General features: G+C 43.2%; 1 pseudogene across 2 annotated transcripts in view; it reads right to left on the bottom strand.

Moving 5' to 3' along the window:
* Positions 1-14,989: 14,989 nt before the first annotated feature.
* The window catches only part of LOC146798419 (adenosine receptor A1 pseudogene), a 39,896-nt pseudogene continuing 35,968 nt past the window's right edge, over positions 14,990-18,917 (bottom strand). For both annotated transcript variants that reach the window (XR_014968688.1, XR_014968689.1), the window contains exon 2: positions 14,990-17,304. The product of XR_014968688.1 is annotated as an adenosine receptor A1 pseudogene, transcript variant X1 (transcript). The remainder of the gene's footprint in view (positions 17,305-18,917) is intronic.

Below are 18,917 nucleotides of genomic sequence, written 5' to 3'. Positions count from 1 at the left end.
CTACAGATCCGCTATACTAAAAAGTCTGGACTCAAAGGACCCGCAACTTATCTGCCAATTGATAATTTTTTTATCTGCTATAAGAAATTAATGACGCAGTGATACTGGTCACAGCGTCGTTTAGTGGACCCTCCCTGTCTTTTAACAGTCAAAACATTGTAAATTGAAATAATTAATCAAATTTTAATGTATTGAAAAAAACTGTGGTGTATCAGCTGTTTATACTAACTTTTATTTTTTATGTCAAAGAAACTGGGATGTTTACAAGCTTGTCATGAAGATACAATGTATCTTATGTATTGGAATATTGTGTCGGTTTTGAATTAACTTTACAATAAGGAATTTTCCACTTTCACTTGATCCCCAATGCTCTCTTTACACGCACTTCCAAACTTGCAACTAGCAGCTAGTTTTCTCAAGTCTGACACAAACTCTTCCACTGTTTACCCCTCCTTCTGGCCTCTTTCCCCAAAATGATAGCATTCCATTATGGTGCTGAACTTGGGTAAAAAGTGATTATCTAGTTTCTTCAAACTAACCTCATAATCATTCAGCCCTATAGCTTCATTAGCTTCTAACTTTGGTAAGTGTTCCAGCATTTCCTGCCCTTCCGCACCCAGATAGTGCTGTAATAACGCTACCTTCCTTTCCAACCCCAAGTTTGGGCCACATACAATGGCATGATTCTGAAACACATTTTTCCACTTATTCCACTGTAAAGGTGGATCACATGGAGGTGCCATAAAAAACGGTGGCAGTGTTACGTTCTGCATACTTGAAATCACTAGTTCAGGTTTGAATTGTTAACAAGTTCTCTCTACCAGAAAGTTCTCCTACTGTAAATATGTGTGTTACTGTTTTTTTTAAGAGGCCCTCTCTAAATATGATGAGACTCTAAGCACAAACCTAAACGTCAATAAACTTTAAAGTACAGTGAGAGCAAACAAAATTATTGAAAGAAAAAAATGTGAAGAAGAAAAGAAAGATGGAAGAAAGGAAAAGGAAGAAAAAATATATTGTAGGCAGTCACTTATGACGATCTAAAATTCTCCACCAGGTGTGGTAACTCGAGTCGAAATACAGTTCCTATGAGTCTTCTTTCTCAAAGATTCCTCTTCTTAATCTCCTTCCTGTTCCTGTCAAGCCTGAGTTGCAAAAAAAACCTGGTCCAGCTGGGGAAGTCAAAACAGGATGGTGAAGGTCACTGGTCCAGCTTAGGTAAAACGTTAAGCCAACTTTAACACTATTCTCTCCCCAAGTTGTAATTTCAGCACCTCTTTTTTTAGTGGCGTAGTGAGCACGGGTCCCACGCCCTAAGTGGGATGGGTATTCCCAGACGTGGGACCCGTGCTCACTACGCCACTGGAGTCAAGCTATCCTGGCTGATGACGGCTGATAGCCAGAAACCGGTCCTAGGATGCTTGATTCCGGTCCAGGGAAGACATGGCTTGGCAGTTCGGGCTGGACTGTTCCCATGAGGCACAGGGTCAAGACTGATTTGCATATGGCCATGTCTAAACTGGGGTGGTGTAGTGGGCAAAAGAACGATGGATTTAACCCAGATCTCTTGACTGGGGGAGAATGTATGCATTGTCAGCATTCCGTCCATCATTTATTTGTTGTAACGCTTTTCGCCCTAAGTGGGATGGGTATTCCCAGACGTGGGACCCGTGCTCACTACGCCACTGGAGTCAAGCTATCCTGGCTGATGACGGCTGATAGCCAGAAACCGGTCCTAGGATGCTTGATTCCGGTCCAGGGAAGACATGGCTTGGCAGTTCGGGCTGGACTGTTCCCATGAGGCACAGGGTCAAGACTGATTTGCATATGGCCATGTCTAAACTGGGGTGGTGTAGTGGGCAAAAGAACGATGGATTTAACCCAGATCTCTTGACTGGGGGAGAATGTATGCATTGTCAGCATTCCGTCCATCATTTGTTTGTTGTAACGCTTTTCGCCCTAAGTGGGATGGGTATTCCCAGACGTGGGACCCGTGCTCACTACGCCACTGGAGTCAAGCTATCCTGGCTGATGACGGCTGATAGCCAGAAACCGGTCCTAGGATGCTTGATTCCGGTCCAGGGAAGACATGGCTTGGCAGTTCGGGCTGGACTGTTCCCATGAGGCACAGGGTCAAGACTGATTTGCATATGGCCATGTCTAAACTGGGGTGGTGTAGTGGGCAAAAGAACGATGGATTTAACCCAGATCTCTTGACTGGGGGAGAATGTATGCATTGTCAGCATTCCGTCCATCATTTGTTTGTTGTAACTCAAGTTAATAGAAGTCTCAATTACAATGCATCACAGAGCGCCTGTCAGAGTAATGCACTCCAGGTGCGTGTGAATAATCTCCAACCAACAAACTTGTGCGTTGAAGCGAAGACAACAGGGAAGAAGAAAGAGCAAACACATTAAAAAAAAATTATCAGCACTCCCCTGAGCATCAGGGTTGTCAAGATCAGCTGAAAGTGAGCCTCAGTAAGGACGCCCGAGCCCTCACGCTCGGCAGAGATTCACATACACCTTTGCAGAGAAGCCCACAAGCTTTGAACGCTCGAAGCAGACAGCGAGAACTTTGAAATCTTTACAAGGTCATGACCCAGAGGGTAAGCTGAGGAGAAAACAGTCACACTGGAGCACAAATGCTGCTTAAACTCCAGCGGCTCCACAAGGCAACTCAGATGATGAAGCAGAAAGGAGTCACACTCTAACAAAAAAATAGTCTTCACTACCAATCAGAAGTACTCACAGTACATTTCTCATGGAGATGAGTCGAGGTGACAAGCTCTCTCAATGTGCCTGTTGAGGCTGTTTGTTGCAAAGGATACTGGATGCAGAATTTAGTAGAAATCCTTTAATGAAATTGAGGAGCTACTGGCAGTATGACCACAGGTCTTGGTAACAAGAAGTAACTGTCCCACACTTGAAACAATACATTCTTAATGACATACAATAGTTCCAAATGACATGTAGAAATTCTAACCATAGTTAACATTACTAGAATACTAATAGAGAGCAAGAACACAACACATCCCCCTTTCTTCGGAATAGAAAAAAAACAAAAAGACTAAGAAAAAAGGTAAAACAGAAAGCAATACATCAGATGATATAGACTTCCAAAAATTACCTATTACTGACAATATAATCTTTCAATCACAACGGAACCATCCTCTTCCTCAAGGAATGACAAGAAACATTCTCCACAAGAGTGGATGAAGAAGAAGATGGCTCTTGCGATTGTTTTAAATTGTCAGCAACATCACCACCAGAAGAAGTTGTAGAGACATCAATTACAGCTTCATCAGTGTTACTACCACTGGAAGAAGCAGTAAAATCAATATTAACATTACTGTCATTGGTGTTACTACTACTGGAAGGGGTAGCTGAGTCAAGATTAACATTACTGTCCTCAGAACCCTTCTCACAAGGAACAAAACCACTGACGTCATCAGATAACAAATCATAATCAACAGTCCGTTCATAAGGAACATAGTTGCTTCTAGCAATTCTGTTTAGATTCCAAACCTTACTATCACTTACTCTAACTGTATTTAATAAAACTTCACTCACTTGAATAGGTTCAGAAAAACAGTTTTCACACTTAGAAACCCAACCAGGTTTTTTGATACGTACCAAGTCTCCGATACTTATCACAGGAAGTTTAGTACCATGCTTAATATCATAGTATGCTTTGCTTTTATTATGCATTAATTCCATGTGTGCACGCACCTCATCTTTGGGCCAGGGCTGGGCATCAGAAGAGAATAACCAAGAAGGAGAGAACTTTGACCGAGGATTACGACCTCTCATCAGTACAAAAGGAGAAAATCCCGTGGTATCATTACATGTGTCACGATACGCCCAAACAGTTTTCCCTACTTGAGTGGACCGATCTAAATTACTGTTGGACACTAATTAAATTGTGTTTTTTAGAACTCTATTAAACCTTTCCACCATTCCATTACGACTCGGGTTATAGAGGGAAGTGGTTTTATGAATGATACCAAGCTTCTTAAAATAAGATTTGGCTTTGAGAGACAACAATTGTACACCGTTATCACTGAGAATGCATGAAGGAATACCTTCAGCGACAAAAGTTTCATCAAGAAACTGTAAAACAGATTCAGTATCTGCATTGTTGACAACTTTAACCACAGGCCACCTAGAGAATAAATCAATGAGGGCAATGAGGTAGTAATGAGATTCACCAATTGGTCCCATAATGTCAACAGCAATAACTTCCCAAGGGTTTTTTGGTAATAATCCATTGGCCATAGGAGGGCAAAAGGTTTTTAAGGACTTATCAGAAGTGAAACAAGGAATGCATTCTCTTACAAATTTTTCAACTTGAGAGTCCATTCCTGGCCACCAAAACAACCTCTTTATAATTGATTTAGTTCTAACAATGCCCGGGTGACCCTCATGACAAAGTTCAACAATGCATTTTCGAAAATTTCCAGGAGGAATAATCCTTTCACCTCTTAACAAAGTATTATCCACTATAGTTAACTCAGACCTTATTTCCCAAAAAGGTCTGTCGGAAGAGCTTAAAAATTCTCTTTTTTTAGGCCAACCCTGAATGACATAGGAAATTATTGATTGAAGGATACCATCTTTCTTGTACTCGATACTCCAGTCTTCTTTGTCGATGTCAGCCAATCCATTGTCATGAATGAGAGCGACCTGTAAATCATTCCATTCACTGTCTTCACATTTTTCAAGCATAACTGGCATTCTAGAAAGGAAATCTGCGCTCCTACCAGAGGTTGAACGCTGTGCCTTTTACCTACCTGCCGTGAGGGGAACAGCCTGCTGTGGGGTCGCTGGCTGCATTTTGGCGGACCTTCATTGCCGTGAGGGGAACGGCTCAAGAAAACTACTAATCCCGGCATTCCCTGTACCGGCGCCTGCCGATGACGACGCTACCCAGCGCCGGACCTGATTAAAATCGAACAGGCACTCACGCAGCGCGGGACGCTCCTACCAGAGGTTGAACGCTGTGCCTTTTACCTACCTGCCGTGAGGGGAACGGCCTGCTGTGGGGTCGCTGGCTGCATTTTGGCGGACCTTCATTGCCGTGAGGGGAACGGCTCAAGAAAACTACTAATCCCGGCATTCCCTGTACCGGCGCCTGCCGATGACGACGCTACCCAGCGCCGGACCTAATTAAAATCGAACAGGCACTCACGCAGCGCGGGACGCTCCTACCAGAGGTTGAACGCTGTGCCTTTTACCTACCTGCCGTGAGGGGAACGGCCTGCTGTGGGGTCGCTGGCTGCATTTTGGCGGACCTTCATTGCCGTGAGGGGAACGGCTCAAGAAAACTACTAATCCCGGCATTCCCTGTACCGGCGCCTGCCGATGACGACGCTACCCAGCGCCGGACCTGATTAAAATCGAACAGGCACTCACGCAGCGCGGGACGCTCCTACCAGAGGTTGAACGCTGTGCCTTTTACCTACCTGCCGTGAGGGGAACGGCCTGCTGTGGGGTCGCTGGCTGCATTTTGGCGGACCTTCATTGCCGTGAGGGGAACGGCTCAAGAAAACTACTAATCCCGGCATTCCCTGTACCGGCGCCTGCCGATGACGACGCTACCCAGCGCCGGACCTGATTAAAATCGAACAGGCACTCACGCAGCGCGGGACGCTCCTACCAGAGGTTGAACGCTGTGCCTTTTACCTACCTGCCGTGAGGGGAACGGCCTGCTGTGGGGTCGCTGGCTGCATTTTGGCGGACTTTCATTGCCGTGAGGGGAACGGCTCAAGAAAACTACTAATCCCGGCATTCCCTGTACCGGCGCCTGCCGATGACGACGCTACCCAGCGCCGGACCTGCTTAAAATCGAACAGGCACTCACGCAGCGCGGGACGCGCGCGGGCAGTGCCCGGGCGAAGCCCGGGCCAAGGGCGGGCCCGTCCTTGCCCGTCTCTGACCGATCCTGACTGGACTGGGCAACATCTCTAACGCTGCTGTGACACTATTTCCAAGGTAGAAGGTCTTACTCATCCTTGTTCGGTCTCGGAAGAGATTGTTGCATCCACTTGCTTTGCTTCATAGTTGCCCATTCTGTACAGCTAGCATTTTGTTCTAGTGGAGTTGCATTTTATCTTCTGGTAATTGTCCTTTTTTGGCTAACGAGCGCATTGGCTCTAGTATTGTATGCTTAGTATAAATGGCGTCCAAAGGTAAACGTACATGCGGGGGTGGGTCTGTGACCGGTACACTCGACCATTTCATTACAAGAGCTGTATCATGTCTAGAGCACGAACTGGCTATTACTGAGCGTCGCTTGTCAGTAGAGTTAGCACAAGCTAGACGCTCTTCTTTGGGAATTTTGGCGGGGGCCAAATCTCCTTTGAAGATAGTGGGCCAGAACAAGGGCGAACTAGCTCTGCAGGAGAATGTTGGGATAAGTCCTTCCACATCGCAGCCCTGCAGTATTGTGTGTGATGCCCCTGGGGAATCTCGTGTTGACTTTGCGACAACAACTCGTAGCCCCCCTATCTCTAATAAATTAGTTTTAACCCACCCACAGACTAGGGCTAGCAAAAGAATTGTAAATCCCCCTAATGCCAAGAGGAAACGAGTAGGGGGGTCCCAGGGAGGGAGGAAGGCCAAACACCCTAATGTTACGGAAAAATCTCCAATGGGGGCAACACAGGGAGATGTTCCACTATCTCCTGGTGGGAATATTACTTGTCATAGTGAGCAGCCCCAGTCGAGTAATATGGTTCTTGAAATAGAAAAAATGTTCCGTTCTCTGATTCTCCCCGTTTTGGAAAGAGTTAAGCTAGTTAGTGAGAAGGTAGATAGATTAGAACAAACTGTTCTGGATAATTTCTGCTCACTTAAAAATGTTATTAAACTAGCTACCAAGGCAAGGGACAATCCTGTAGGGGTGTCCTCTACCCTTCCTACTCCCCCGCTGGCATCCCCTGCTAATGAAGTAGTGCATGGGGTTTTACCTGAGGTCGCTCTCCCCAAGGTACAGGTTATTGATAACTCTAACTTTACTAACCGATGTATAGATAATTTGGGAGACAATCTTTCGAGTGTGCCCAGTATTAATGCTGGAAAAAAGTCTATGAACAAAATAAGGTCCTCGGAACCTGGGGTCAAAAGCAGCATATTGCCTAGGACTCATATTCATCTGCCCCCTGCCTGTTCACCCTATGTTGCTGTTCTGACTGGAGTCCCTGAACTACAGGAAGGTGTTTCGGAATCGTACCAGCAACTAAAGAACAAAGTTACGTTTTGGTTAAATAGGAACAGACCGCTTCCTAACCACTTAGATGGAAAGATCCTCTTTACTAGAAGGGTTAGTTGGGTAGGTCCAAGACCCAAAGATGTCCCAGGGGACTCCATTATTGTCAACTTTGGAGATAGTCGTACAGTGCATTATATTTGTGGCTCCCGACTGGCTTGCGACCAGTCAAAAATTAGGGTACATGATCTAGGGTTTTTTTACAACTCTTGCCCTGTAGGACTTAGTCCACCTCTGGAAAATTGGGAAGCAAATGATCTGTGCTCCCCAGTAGCTTTTGCCTGACCGACACCTGGGCCGCAGTTATTTACTACGCCTCCCAATCCAAGTATCCCTGTTGGAAGGCCTAAGTTCAACGAACCTCTACGTTACTCCCCTGTTATCGGGGTGGATAAGATAGTAGATGTAGTTATAGCAACCCCTGATCTTCCTATGGGATCACAATCTGGACTTGTGCAGTTGTGTGCGAACTCTGCCCATGTCCAAGGCCAAGGAAGGGAGGGGGGGGTCTATGGTCTCTTGGAACATTGCAGGCTTAAAATCAAAAATGGATTCACCGGATTGGCTAGGCTATATAGGCAACTTTGATGTCTGCCTTTTCCAGGAAACCTGGACCTGTGAGCCTCAGTTCCTACAGGGATTTTTGAACTTCTATGTCCCCGCAATTCAGGGTTTAAGGGGACGTCCAAAGGGAGGACTGACAATCTGGGTCCGACAGGCCATATTTTCAAAGGCTTCTGCAATACCTACTGGGTCCGAAGATATTCAATTAGTCAGGGTGACATTTGGAACCCTTGGCGATTTAGATATCTACAATTTGTATTTGAGGGACCCGAATAGGACAGGCTCCCAGGTTTTGGCTCTCTTGGTCTCCATTATCGACCAGCACTCAGGTGGGAGGCGTATAGTGGTAGCTGGGGACTTTAATATCACCTTTGAACCGCTCCTAGACCCTGATTCTGGGTGGGGCAACGAAGCTGTGGAAGACCAATTGTGGGGGGTACCTGCGCTTGACCTCAGTCCAATCAAAAGGTGGACTGAGATTATTGTCCGGACCAATGCTCTCTGTTTTGAGTATGGTTTGAGGGCCCTGAATGGGAGGACGACAGGTGATAAGCAAGGGGCGAAGACCTTTGACAATGGTCGACATTCTAGCAGGATTGATTATGTCCTATGTAGCTTGCAATTATGGCAACCAGTCTTAGATATGGTTGTTGAGGTCAGAGTCGAGAGCGACCATAACCCTATCTGTGTTGCGCATAGATGGTGGTTTAGTAATCGCTCAATAGCTGGTGGAATGGTTCCGTGCCTGCCTGAGGTAACTCTAACAAATAATATGCGTAGACTAAAGTGGGGGGAGCTCGAGCATAACACCCTGGCCATTGCTGATATAGACAACAAATTAGCTGATTCTATCGTTGAGCTTGAGGGTATGCTATTCCAAGATCCTGGCAATACCAAAGTCACTGCATGCCATGAGAAGTTGTTTGCTGAAATAGGTTCCTATTTTACGAAGCCCTTGAGGAACACGAATAAGGCTCCAACTAAGAAAAACAGATGGTACGACGGTGTTTGTAGGGAATCCAGGTCCAACCTGGTGAAAGCCCTGTCTAATGGTGGACAGGAGTGTATCCGTTCCGCCAGACTAGCATATAAAAAAGCTGTAAGGATGGCCAAAAAAAATTGGGACGAGCAACACTGGCTGGATTTAAAAAGCGCTTGCCATACCCGAGATTCCAGGCTATTTTGGAACATTCTTAAGTGGGGCTGTGGTGGGCGCTCTGATAGCCCCTCCAACTATGTTTCTCAGGCAGAGTGGGTTCAATATTTCAAACCTCAATATGCTTGTAACATTTTGTTTAACTTCGCATGGGTGCCAAATTATGCTTTCTACTCCCAGGGTCCTTTTTGCATCCAAGATGCCAGTAGGGCTCTACGCTCGGTCACTAGTGGACGTGCCCCCGGCCAGGACAGGGTTCCTTCGGACGTTTTTCTCCACAATAAGGGTAACTGGAGCAAGTATATAACCCTATTGGCTAACGCTGTGGCTGTAGGCGCGCCAGTCCCAAAATCTTGGAGGGGGGCAGTTATTATACCTGTATTCAAGAAAGGCGACAGGTCGCTCCCGGGAAACTATAGGCCCATTAGCCTCATCGATTCCGTTCAGAAGGTGGTAGGGAGGATGGTTTTGAACCAAATTCAAGAATGGATGGATGATAACAATATTTTGTCACCCTTCCAAGCTGGCTTTCGGAAACTAACCAGCACGGTGGACCAAGTCTTTTACTTTGTCCAGCTCCTTTGGAAGGTGGTGACATTGGGGAATGGCAGTCTTTATGTAGCTTTTGTTGACTTAAGGGCTGCCTTTGATCTTGTACCACGACACCGGCTGTGGGCAGTCCTAGAGAGGCTAGGTCTCCCCAAAGAAATTCTGACTATGGTGATGCGTCTGCACGAGTCTAACTATGCTAGGATTCAGTGGGGTGGAGCGGGAGAAGACACATCTGAGTTCCCAGTCGAGCGTGGTGTGAGACAGGGTTGCACTATGGCACCCACGCTCTTCTCACTTTATATTAATGGGATAGTTGAACTTATGCTTTCTGCTAATACCGACGCTCCAAGGTTGGCTGGTGTTTCCATCCCCATATTATTGTTTGCAGACGATACGCTTATCGTATCCAGAACATCTAATGGTCTGCAAAAAGCCCTTCGCCTGTTTGATGAGTTTTGCCTTGATCATGGTTTAGAGGTTAATGTGGCAAAAACGAAGTTTATGGCCTTTAACCCTCATAGCAGCTTCCAAGGGAAAAGAGTATTTATGAATAGGCAACCCTTAGAATTAGTGACCAGTTTTACGTATCTTGGGTTGCAAATCTCAAATAAAAATAATTGGCGCAGACATCTGGAAATGGCCTCCCTAAAATTTAAGCAGATTACTGGTGCTTTGACCAGAGAATTTAGTAGGTCATTCACGAAACCAATAAGCCCGGTTTTGCAAGTTTATGAAGCTAAGGCCCTAAACTCTGTCCTCTATGGGGCGGAACTCTGGGGCTTTGAACAACTAGCGACTTTGATAAATGTGGAGCACAAATTCCTGCGTAGAATTACTGGTCTTCCTCAGAGCACCCCTCTGATCCCACTTAGGTATGATCTGGGTAGGAGGTCCATTAAGGATATTGCAAGACTCCGTCCGGTTTTATACTGGCGGAGGCTTTGGACTACTCCTGAACTTTCCCACTATGCCAAGGGCTTGAATGACATTATAAAATCTGATGTTTTTCACAAAATCGAGTGGCTGAAGAACTTACACGCGTCTTTAAAAGACATGGGTATGGAAGGGTTGTGGACCGACCCAGCTCCTGCCCAGTTTCCATCAAAAAGTTCTCTTAAAATAGCATACTGGGAAAGAATAGATTCCCAGGTACTGAATAAAGCAACCGGGATGTCTGGGAAATTTTTGGAGTTCAAAGAATCCCCCTATCTGGAACAATACTGGGATGTGGTGACTAATGTGGGTGACAGGAAACTCTATTTCCAGTTTAGAGCTGGTTCTTTGCCCCTTAGATCTTTGACTGGAAGGTGGGCCGCGAACACGGAAATGCAATGTCCTGCATGTGGGGCTGCGATGGAAACATCTCCCCACTTTCTGTTTGTCTGCCCGGCACTTGCTATTCCAAGGCGTGTTTGGCTTACACCAATGTGTAGATCTCTCGGCACAAGGAGCAGCACTGTAGCCTTACGCATTTTGCGCACTAGCTCTTTGATATTGGTCTCCATCGCATTGGCAAAGTACCTGGGCTGGGCATGGGCATTGCGGAGAAAATCAATTAAGCGCTCCCTTGATGGTCCCTAATGAATCCAGCGTTCGGGTTTTCCCCACTTTTAAGTTGCACCAGGGACAATTTTAACCCAAAAAATCTTTTTACTACTATATGTCAGTTTATTGAATTGTTTAATGTTTTTTTAACAAGGTACTTTTAATAAGGTATTTTAATGTATCTATTGAAATGTATGTTTGTAGGTACTATGTTTGTGTCTTTTATGATTGTATTTTTAAATCGAATAAAGACTGATTGATTGTTGTTGGAAATCTGCGACCACAATATTTTTGCCAGGTACATAAATTATTTTATAAATAGAATTTTGCATTCTCATTGATATTCTAGCAAGTCTAGCCGATGCAGTGATTGCCCCATCAGTAGTTAACATTTTTACTAATGGTTTATGGTCGCCACGAAGTGTGCAAGCCTTACCCCAAATAAAAGATTTAAAATGCTCCAACACCCAAGCGCACGCCAAGGCCTCCCTTTCAAGAATGGGGTACTTCTCCTCACAAGGGGACAGGGATCTTGAAGCATAAGCAATGATACTCTCCTTCCCATGCTTGTCTAACTGTGATAACACCGCACCAAGACCCTTTTTGCTTGCATCAGTGGTAACAACACTGTCCGTCAAAGGGTTAAAACTCGAAAGTGCAGAGGATTTGGCAATGGCTTGTTTAATGAATACAAAATCACTGTCACAAGCAAAGGTAGAGTTTTTTTTAAGAAGTTGGCGAATGTTGAATGTTTTTTCTGAAAAATTGGGGACATATTTTGAACAAAATTCAGCCATACCTAGAAAAGAGCGTACATCATCTTTACTAGTGGGTACAGGAGCTCCTGAGAAGGTAGAAACAAGGGTGGGTTTGGGTTTGACACCATGGTAATCAATAATATGACTCAAATATGTGACACTTCTTTGTGCAAACTTACACTTGGCATGTTCAACTGTGAGTCCTTTCTCTTGTAGAATGCTAAACACTCTTATTAATCTATTTAAATGCTCTTCCTCAGTAGCTCCAAAAACAAGGATATCTTGAAAGAAAATATGACTCCATGTTCTTTATTAAAAAGCTGAAACATCAAACGCTGAAAAACAGCGGCAGCTGAAGCTAGCCCGAAGGGCATACCCTTGTATTGAAAACACCCAAAAGGGGTGGTAAAAGAAGTCAACATCATGGATTCAGGGAATAAAGAGATTTGGTGGTACGCAGATGACAAGTCTATTGTGGAAAACCATTTTGCAATACCCAAACACGTGACCATTTCATTTATCTTTGGCAATGGAAATTTGTCTACCACAATATTATTATTTAAATGCCTCAAGTCAACACAGAGCCTAATTTTACCATTGCTCCGTCTGGCTACAACGATCGGAGAAACCCAATCAGATGTTTCGATAGGCTCGATAATGTTAGCAGCAACAACTTTATCTAATTCCTTAGAGACTTCCTACCTCACCAATATGGGAATATTACGGCATTTATGCACCTTAGAAGAAGCATCTTGTTTGAGGATAATTTTATGCTCAAACCCCTTAAGATTCCCCAACACTTCACTAAACACTTTAGGAAATTGTGCTAAAATTTGAGTGCCTACTATACTGCCTTTATCAACTACAATGACTTGTTCTTTACTGTTGGGATCAAGGATAATATGCAATTGTTTCTGATCAAACCATCCTAAAACAGGTGGACCAGTTTTTGCAATGTATAATTTACCTCTGCACTCTCTCCCCTTAAACCAGAAAGTGAACCAACGGAAACCAAGAAGATCTATGGGTTCACCTCCATATCCTTCAGGATGTATATCAGGCTCTAATAATTGGCTTCCTACCTTTATCACAAAAGAAGAATTCCAAAGTTCACAATTGATAATAGTATAAGGAGATCCTGAGTCAGCGTAAATTTCGACTTCCACACCTTTTCCATTAGGCACACAGGTTTGTTCTTACAAGATTCATCACAAATATTTAGTACTAAGTTATCTCGTACGTTCATTACTAAACCATCAACATCCCCAGTGACTTCCTCTGTCTCATTATTAGTAAGGTAATCATTTTCAGTTTCCTCCATATTAGATACAAACTTTACATTAGTTCTTCTTCTATTACAAACCTTAGCAAAATGCCCTTTGATACCACAATTGGTACATTTGGACGGGAAACAACCTTTACAACGCAACTATTACATTGCACTACACTTACAACGCAGGCATTACAACGGAACATCCTTTACAACGCATGACACTACAACGCATACCATTACAACGCATACCATTACAACGCAGACACTACATCGCATATCACTACAACGCAGGCATTACAACACATACCATTACAATGCATACCATTGGAGTTAGAATAGTAATTTTTAACCCCTACACTATCCAACACTTACCCTACTGTTGCACCCCCTGGAGTTACAATAGTAATTTTTACCCCTATACTATCCAACATTTACCATACTGTTGCACCCCCTGGAGTTAGAATAGTAATTTTTAACCCCTACACTATCCAACACTTACCCTACTGTTGCACCCCCTGGAGTTAGAATAGTAGTTTTTAACCCCTACACTATCCAACACTTACCCTACTGTTGCACCCCCTGGAGTTAGAATAGTAATTTTTACCCTTATACTATCCAACACTTACCCTACTGTTGCACCCCCTGGAGTAAGAATAGTAATGTTTACCCCTATACTATCCAATACTTACCTTAAATGCAATGTAACAGTATGCGTTGTAATGGTATGCGTTGTAAAGGTAGTATGCGATGTAATGGAATGCGTTGTAAAGGTAGTTTTTTAAAATGCGTTGTAGTGTCATGCGATGTATTGGAATGCGTTGTAGTGGATGTTGCGATGTAAAAATTGTGTTGTAAGTGCATGCGTTGTAAATGTATGCGTTGTAACGTCATACATCCATTTTGACTTGATGGCAGGACAATTTTTACTATGCGCTAAATGTTCTAAACTTCCGCATCTATAACATTTAGGTTGAATTTTAGGCTTAGGTTTATCTTTACCATAAGTAAAAACTTTCTTTCTTTCATTTGGAACAGATACTTTACTAACCACCTCACTCATATTATGATCCTGTTTGAGAACATTGGCACATCTACCAGAAATTTCTGCTTTACGAACAATGGCAATAACATCATCCAAAGGGGCATCGCCATTTACCCATAGTCTGTCTTGTATCACAGGGTTGCTAGTATGCATGACTACTTGATCTCTTATCAAGTCGTCCTGTATAACACCAAACTTACAATCAAGTGCTAACCTTTTCAAATCAGATACATATTGATCAACTGTCTCATTCTTATTCTGTTTCCTTGAGAAAAACGTATATCTTGTTATGCCAATACAAACCTTTGGTGTAAAGTAAGTGTCCAAATGAAAGAGGGCTAAAGCATATGCATTTAGATCACCTGGAAAGCAAGGTTGAATCATATCATTATATGCTTTTAAACTAATTGGACCCAAAGAATGCAACAATAGTCTTTTCTTCTGTGCCGCAGACATTTTGACATCCTTATCCAAAGCTTCAATGTGATTATTGAAGTAAGCCTTCCATTCCAACCACTTTAAAGTTGGCTCAACACCAGAAATCCAGAAAGGCTGGGGAGGGTTAATGTTATAGCTTTGATGGCTCATAGTGTGTGGACTTTACACTGTCCGCACTTCACCTAAAGGACTAGTTCTTTGTACTTCACACACTGAGCAATACAAAAAAAATATATATTATTCTCATCCCCTGATGAGCATTAACAGTGTACTTTAAAAATGAAGTAAAATGCCTTTGAAAACACTGCTCTCCCATAAGAAGTTTAAAACACTGCTGTATAATATCCCGCCCTATGTCACCAGTGTAGAAAAAAGAAGATCCAGCACAGGAATGAGTGATGAGTAAAACTCAGGTTTATTAAGACAAGTTAATAAACAAACGCCTCAGCCACAGCTCATACTGGTCTGCCTTCTTACACAAAGCCAGGGCGCTTCACCTGGAATCTTGTCTCCCCAACATTCCAAACGAATCATATGCCCTCAGACAATCAGGGGAAGAACCAAGGAGAACAGGGAAAGGGGAGCGGAGAGATGACAATGGAAAGATAAACTCCCACACGCTGGAAGATATCACACGTACCTTTAGGAACTGTTTATTGTACTCCACTGTCTTCATTGTGTTCATCCTGGATCCCCTTTGAACATTCTATGGCGTAATTTGGAATGGATAAAACATCTTTGATAACAATTATGGCAATATTTTGAAATCATCCAGCCTGCTTGTGGACCACACCGGCAGAAGGACCAAATTACTACAATATAATCATGTTATTTCTCTATGATGTTGTCTTATTTTATTATTTTCTTTGTTAAACACACAAGGGCAGCCTTCAGAACTCTAAGTGGGTTGGTGTTTTAATATTGTGAAAATATTTTTGAGCCTTCTAGCCCTGAAAACCTCTCTTTAACAGTGGTGTTTTGCTTTTTTATATCCATTAATCTCATAGTATCATGCTGGGTGTTTAAATGTTCTTCGTAATGTCATGTCAGGTTCTGAGCACCAATTTTCTTAAGCTGCCATGTTTCCCTCAACCTATTGTCCCTCGTTCTTAATGATATGGAGTGTACACAGGTATCAAAATAGCTTACTGAAATAGACCTGACCCTTTCCTGTCCTTGCTCTGTGTGTGCGGTGCAAGGTCTTAAAGTTTACACTGAATCTCACCAGGAGATAACACCTAAGGATAATGTTCTTTATGTATCTCAGCCATACCATTCTGTGGTTGTAGAAGGTACATGGATACTTTTATACATTACACTACAATAATCCAACTTCGAAACAACCAGACCCCTACTTTGTTGAATGGTGGAATTAGAGTGGACATTTTGTAACATTTCATGCCAGACATATCTAATAATTGCATGTTTTCAGGACCTGATTCAAAGTTTGTTCAAACATGAGCATGCCAATTGCATTTTTAATGACTGGTGAACTGCTGTATGAATGATAAAGCCCTGTAATGGAGAGTCACCTGCCAGGCAGTGGAGTTGTCCTTATTTTCCATTTGCGCCCCTTAATGTCAAATGAGTGGGTTGTACTAGACTCAACTAACTGAACAACAGGTGGTGGGTAGCAAACACCTGAAAATATAGTCTCAAACGCCTTCCTGAAAGACCTCATTCGGAAGACATACACAACTGGATTTATTGCAGAGTTGAAGTGGGAGAGGATAACCGCAAAAAGAATAAGATTATCAGGAATGTGGCAGGAGGGCCTAAACAGCCGGATAGCGTTGAGTATTTGGAGTGGGAACCAACACAGGACAAAACAGAAGAGAACAATAAAGAGAGAGATGGCTGTCTGCAACTCCTTCCAAATAACTATACGGCGCCTCTCTCGTCTGCTCACTTCTACATCCCATTTAACAATCCATCGAATCTGGTGCTTTATCTCTATGAAGATTCGTGCGTAAAGGAAAAACATGACACACAAGGGTGCAAGCATACACGCAAAAAAGATGAAGTAGACTATATAAGAGTCATACATGAGGCTGTCAAAGAGACATTCATCATCTGGAGCAAAGGGCTTATGCCAACCCATGAGAGGAATAAGACTTGTAAGCAGAGCTAGAACCCAACAGGCTAGGATGAATAGCAAAGACTTCTTGGTGGTCATCAACGATGCATACTGAAAAGGCCTCAAGATGGAGATATACCGCTCCACTGCAATGGCCAGCAGTCCATATACTGAGGCCATTGTGAAAAGTATCAAGTTGCAAATCATCATCATGCATAAGTAATAGTTGCACTGTGGCACCCCAATATCTAGCATTATGGCACATGGAATTCCTACTGCCCCTACTAAGGTGTCCGCTGTTGCCAGAGATACAAGGAAGTAATTGGTGGCTGTTCGTAGCTTTTTCTCCCACAGCACAGCCATGCAGATGAATAGGTTGCCAGTAATGGCCAATAGGGCGGTGACTGCTTCTGTAATCAGGTAAGGAATGTTCATTCTGGAGGGAACTTTATCATGGTGGCCTCCTACTGGGGTGTAGGAGAAATTGAAGGAGCTCATTGTTGGATGGTGAAGATACGTGTGTGGTTCCATAGCGACCTTTGTTGAGGCTGTCTTTCATGTATTTCATAAACGTTCTCTGTATAAGTATCTTCCAGGAGTTGTGTTTATCACTTCTTTCAATTTTTCATGCTGAAACATGAGAAAAAAGTTATTATTTCAGAGCATCTACATATCCAAACTATAATTTGACATTCATTCATCTTTTAATTTGTTACGTTTCCACCCTATTTTCTTTTTGCTGCACCATTTTCTATGTTGTATGTAATGCTCTTCTGTTATTTGTGGACTCTGCCCTAATTTTCTTCCTGAATGTTTCTGAGACGTGAGAGAGAATGTATTCATCTCATCTCTGATTGCATTCTCTGTTAACTTTAAATTATGCTGCAAAGAATTAGATATCAGTTTAATTCGTGATACGACCAAAAGTCATGAAACCAAATTACAGCGAGTATACAGCAATATGATCTGCAGGTGCTATACTTAACAAGTGTCTCTCAGCGTCCAATTACTGGGGAGGACATGTACAGTCGGGAATTGTCACAGCCTGTCCTGTAGCTCAACCTTGTGTCTAACATTCTCTGCTCATTACCATAGTCCCTGCATGTGGTCATGCCCTGCACCCAACCGCCATGTGACCAATCTCCTCTATGCACAGCTACAGCACTGTGGCCAGGAACCCGATCTCACCCATCGTGAGAATGAAGTATCTGGTCTGCATAGTTGCTCTGTGATTTTTTTCCCTTGTGTAAAAATGTATTTGGCTCCTTGGACGCTACATAGGTTCTGCATATCACAGAATCTGCCAGAGGGGCATGGATCCTGTGATAATATATATATATTACCTACTGGCAGTCGCCAGTAGGTAGTTATAGTTAGGACCTATTATCCATAGGAAATCCGCAACATTCTATTTGGAATAACTTTGGCGCTGGTTGACGAATGTTCATGAAATTTTCAAAACTGGTGGGGCACTCCGGTCCGCTCCTATCCTGAAAGTCTCGGGGTGATTCGTCAAGCGGGGGCCGAGAAAAAAGGGGGGTCCCAAAACATGTTTTCCCCATGCAATTTTCCATAGGAAGCTTTAATCACAGCTACAGCCCAAACTGCTGAACAGAATTGCACCAAAGTTTGCAAAGAGGTAGCCCTTGGTTCACACTCGTGCCTTTTGGTTAAATGGTGTAAATCCGTTCAGTAGTTGCTGAGAAAATCAAAAGTAAAATCACAGATATATCTGGGTGGAGCCTAACCACACATCTCATCGTGAGATCTGATTGGCTGTCAGCACTTCATCCAAGAAGTGTTGGCAGCCATCTTGGGACCAATATACATGATAGCACCTCATTAGAAAGCATTGCAGTTAATAGAAGGTTTTAAGACTTTAGTTACGTTATAAATCATTTGTTGATGGTACCATACTCATTTTAGGAATTGTAGTGTGTTCTAAGGTGATTTTACCATGTGAAAAAGCCTTCTGCTGGGATATCATGAATCATGTTTGAGAGAAAACTATTTTCTCATGCTTTTCCCACAGAGGTTTGGAAGGTGATCTATAAGCTAAACTGAGAGCATATTTTCTATAAATTCACATTATCTTTCTCAGTCATGTGAGAATGAAGTCTGACATTCTCAGTAAAACATGAACATCCAACAAGGGCAGAGACTGTCAGTTAATTCCTTTGTTTTCTACTGCAGCTTCCCAGAGTGTTCTAAAGAACAACTAGAGCACTAACAGTCCTACTTAT

Source organism: Triturus cristatus, chromosome 9 (genome assembly GCF_964204655.1).
Source record: "Triturus cristatus chromosome 9, aTriCri1.1, whole genome shotgun sequence".
Lineage (NCBI taxonomy): Eukaryota > Metazoa > Chordata > Amphibia > Caudata > Salamandridae > Triturus > Triturus cristatus.
Note: the sequence above shows the minus strand (reverse complement) of the source record. Positions and strands in the feature narration are given on the sequence as shown.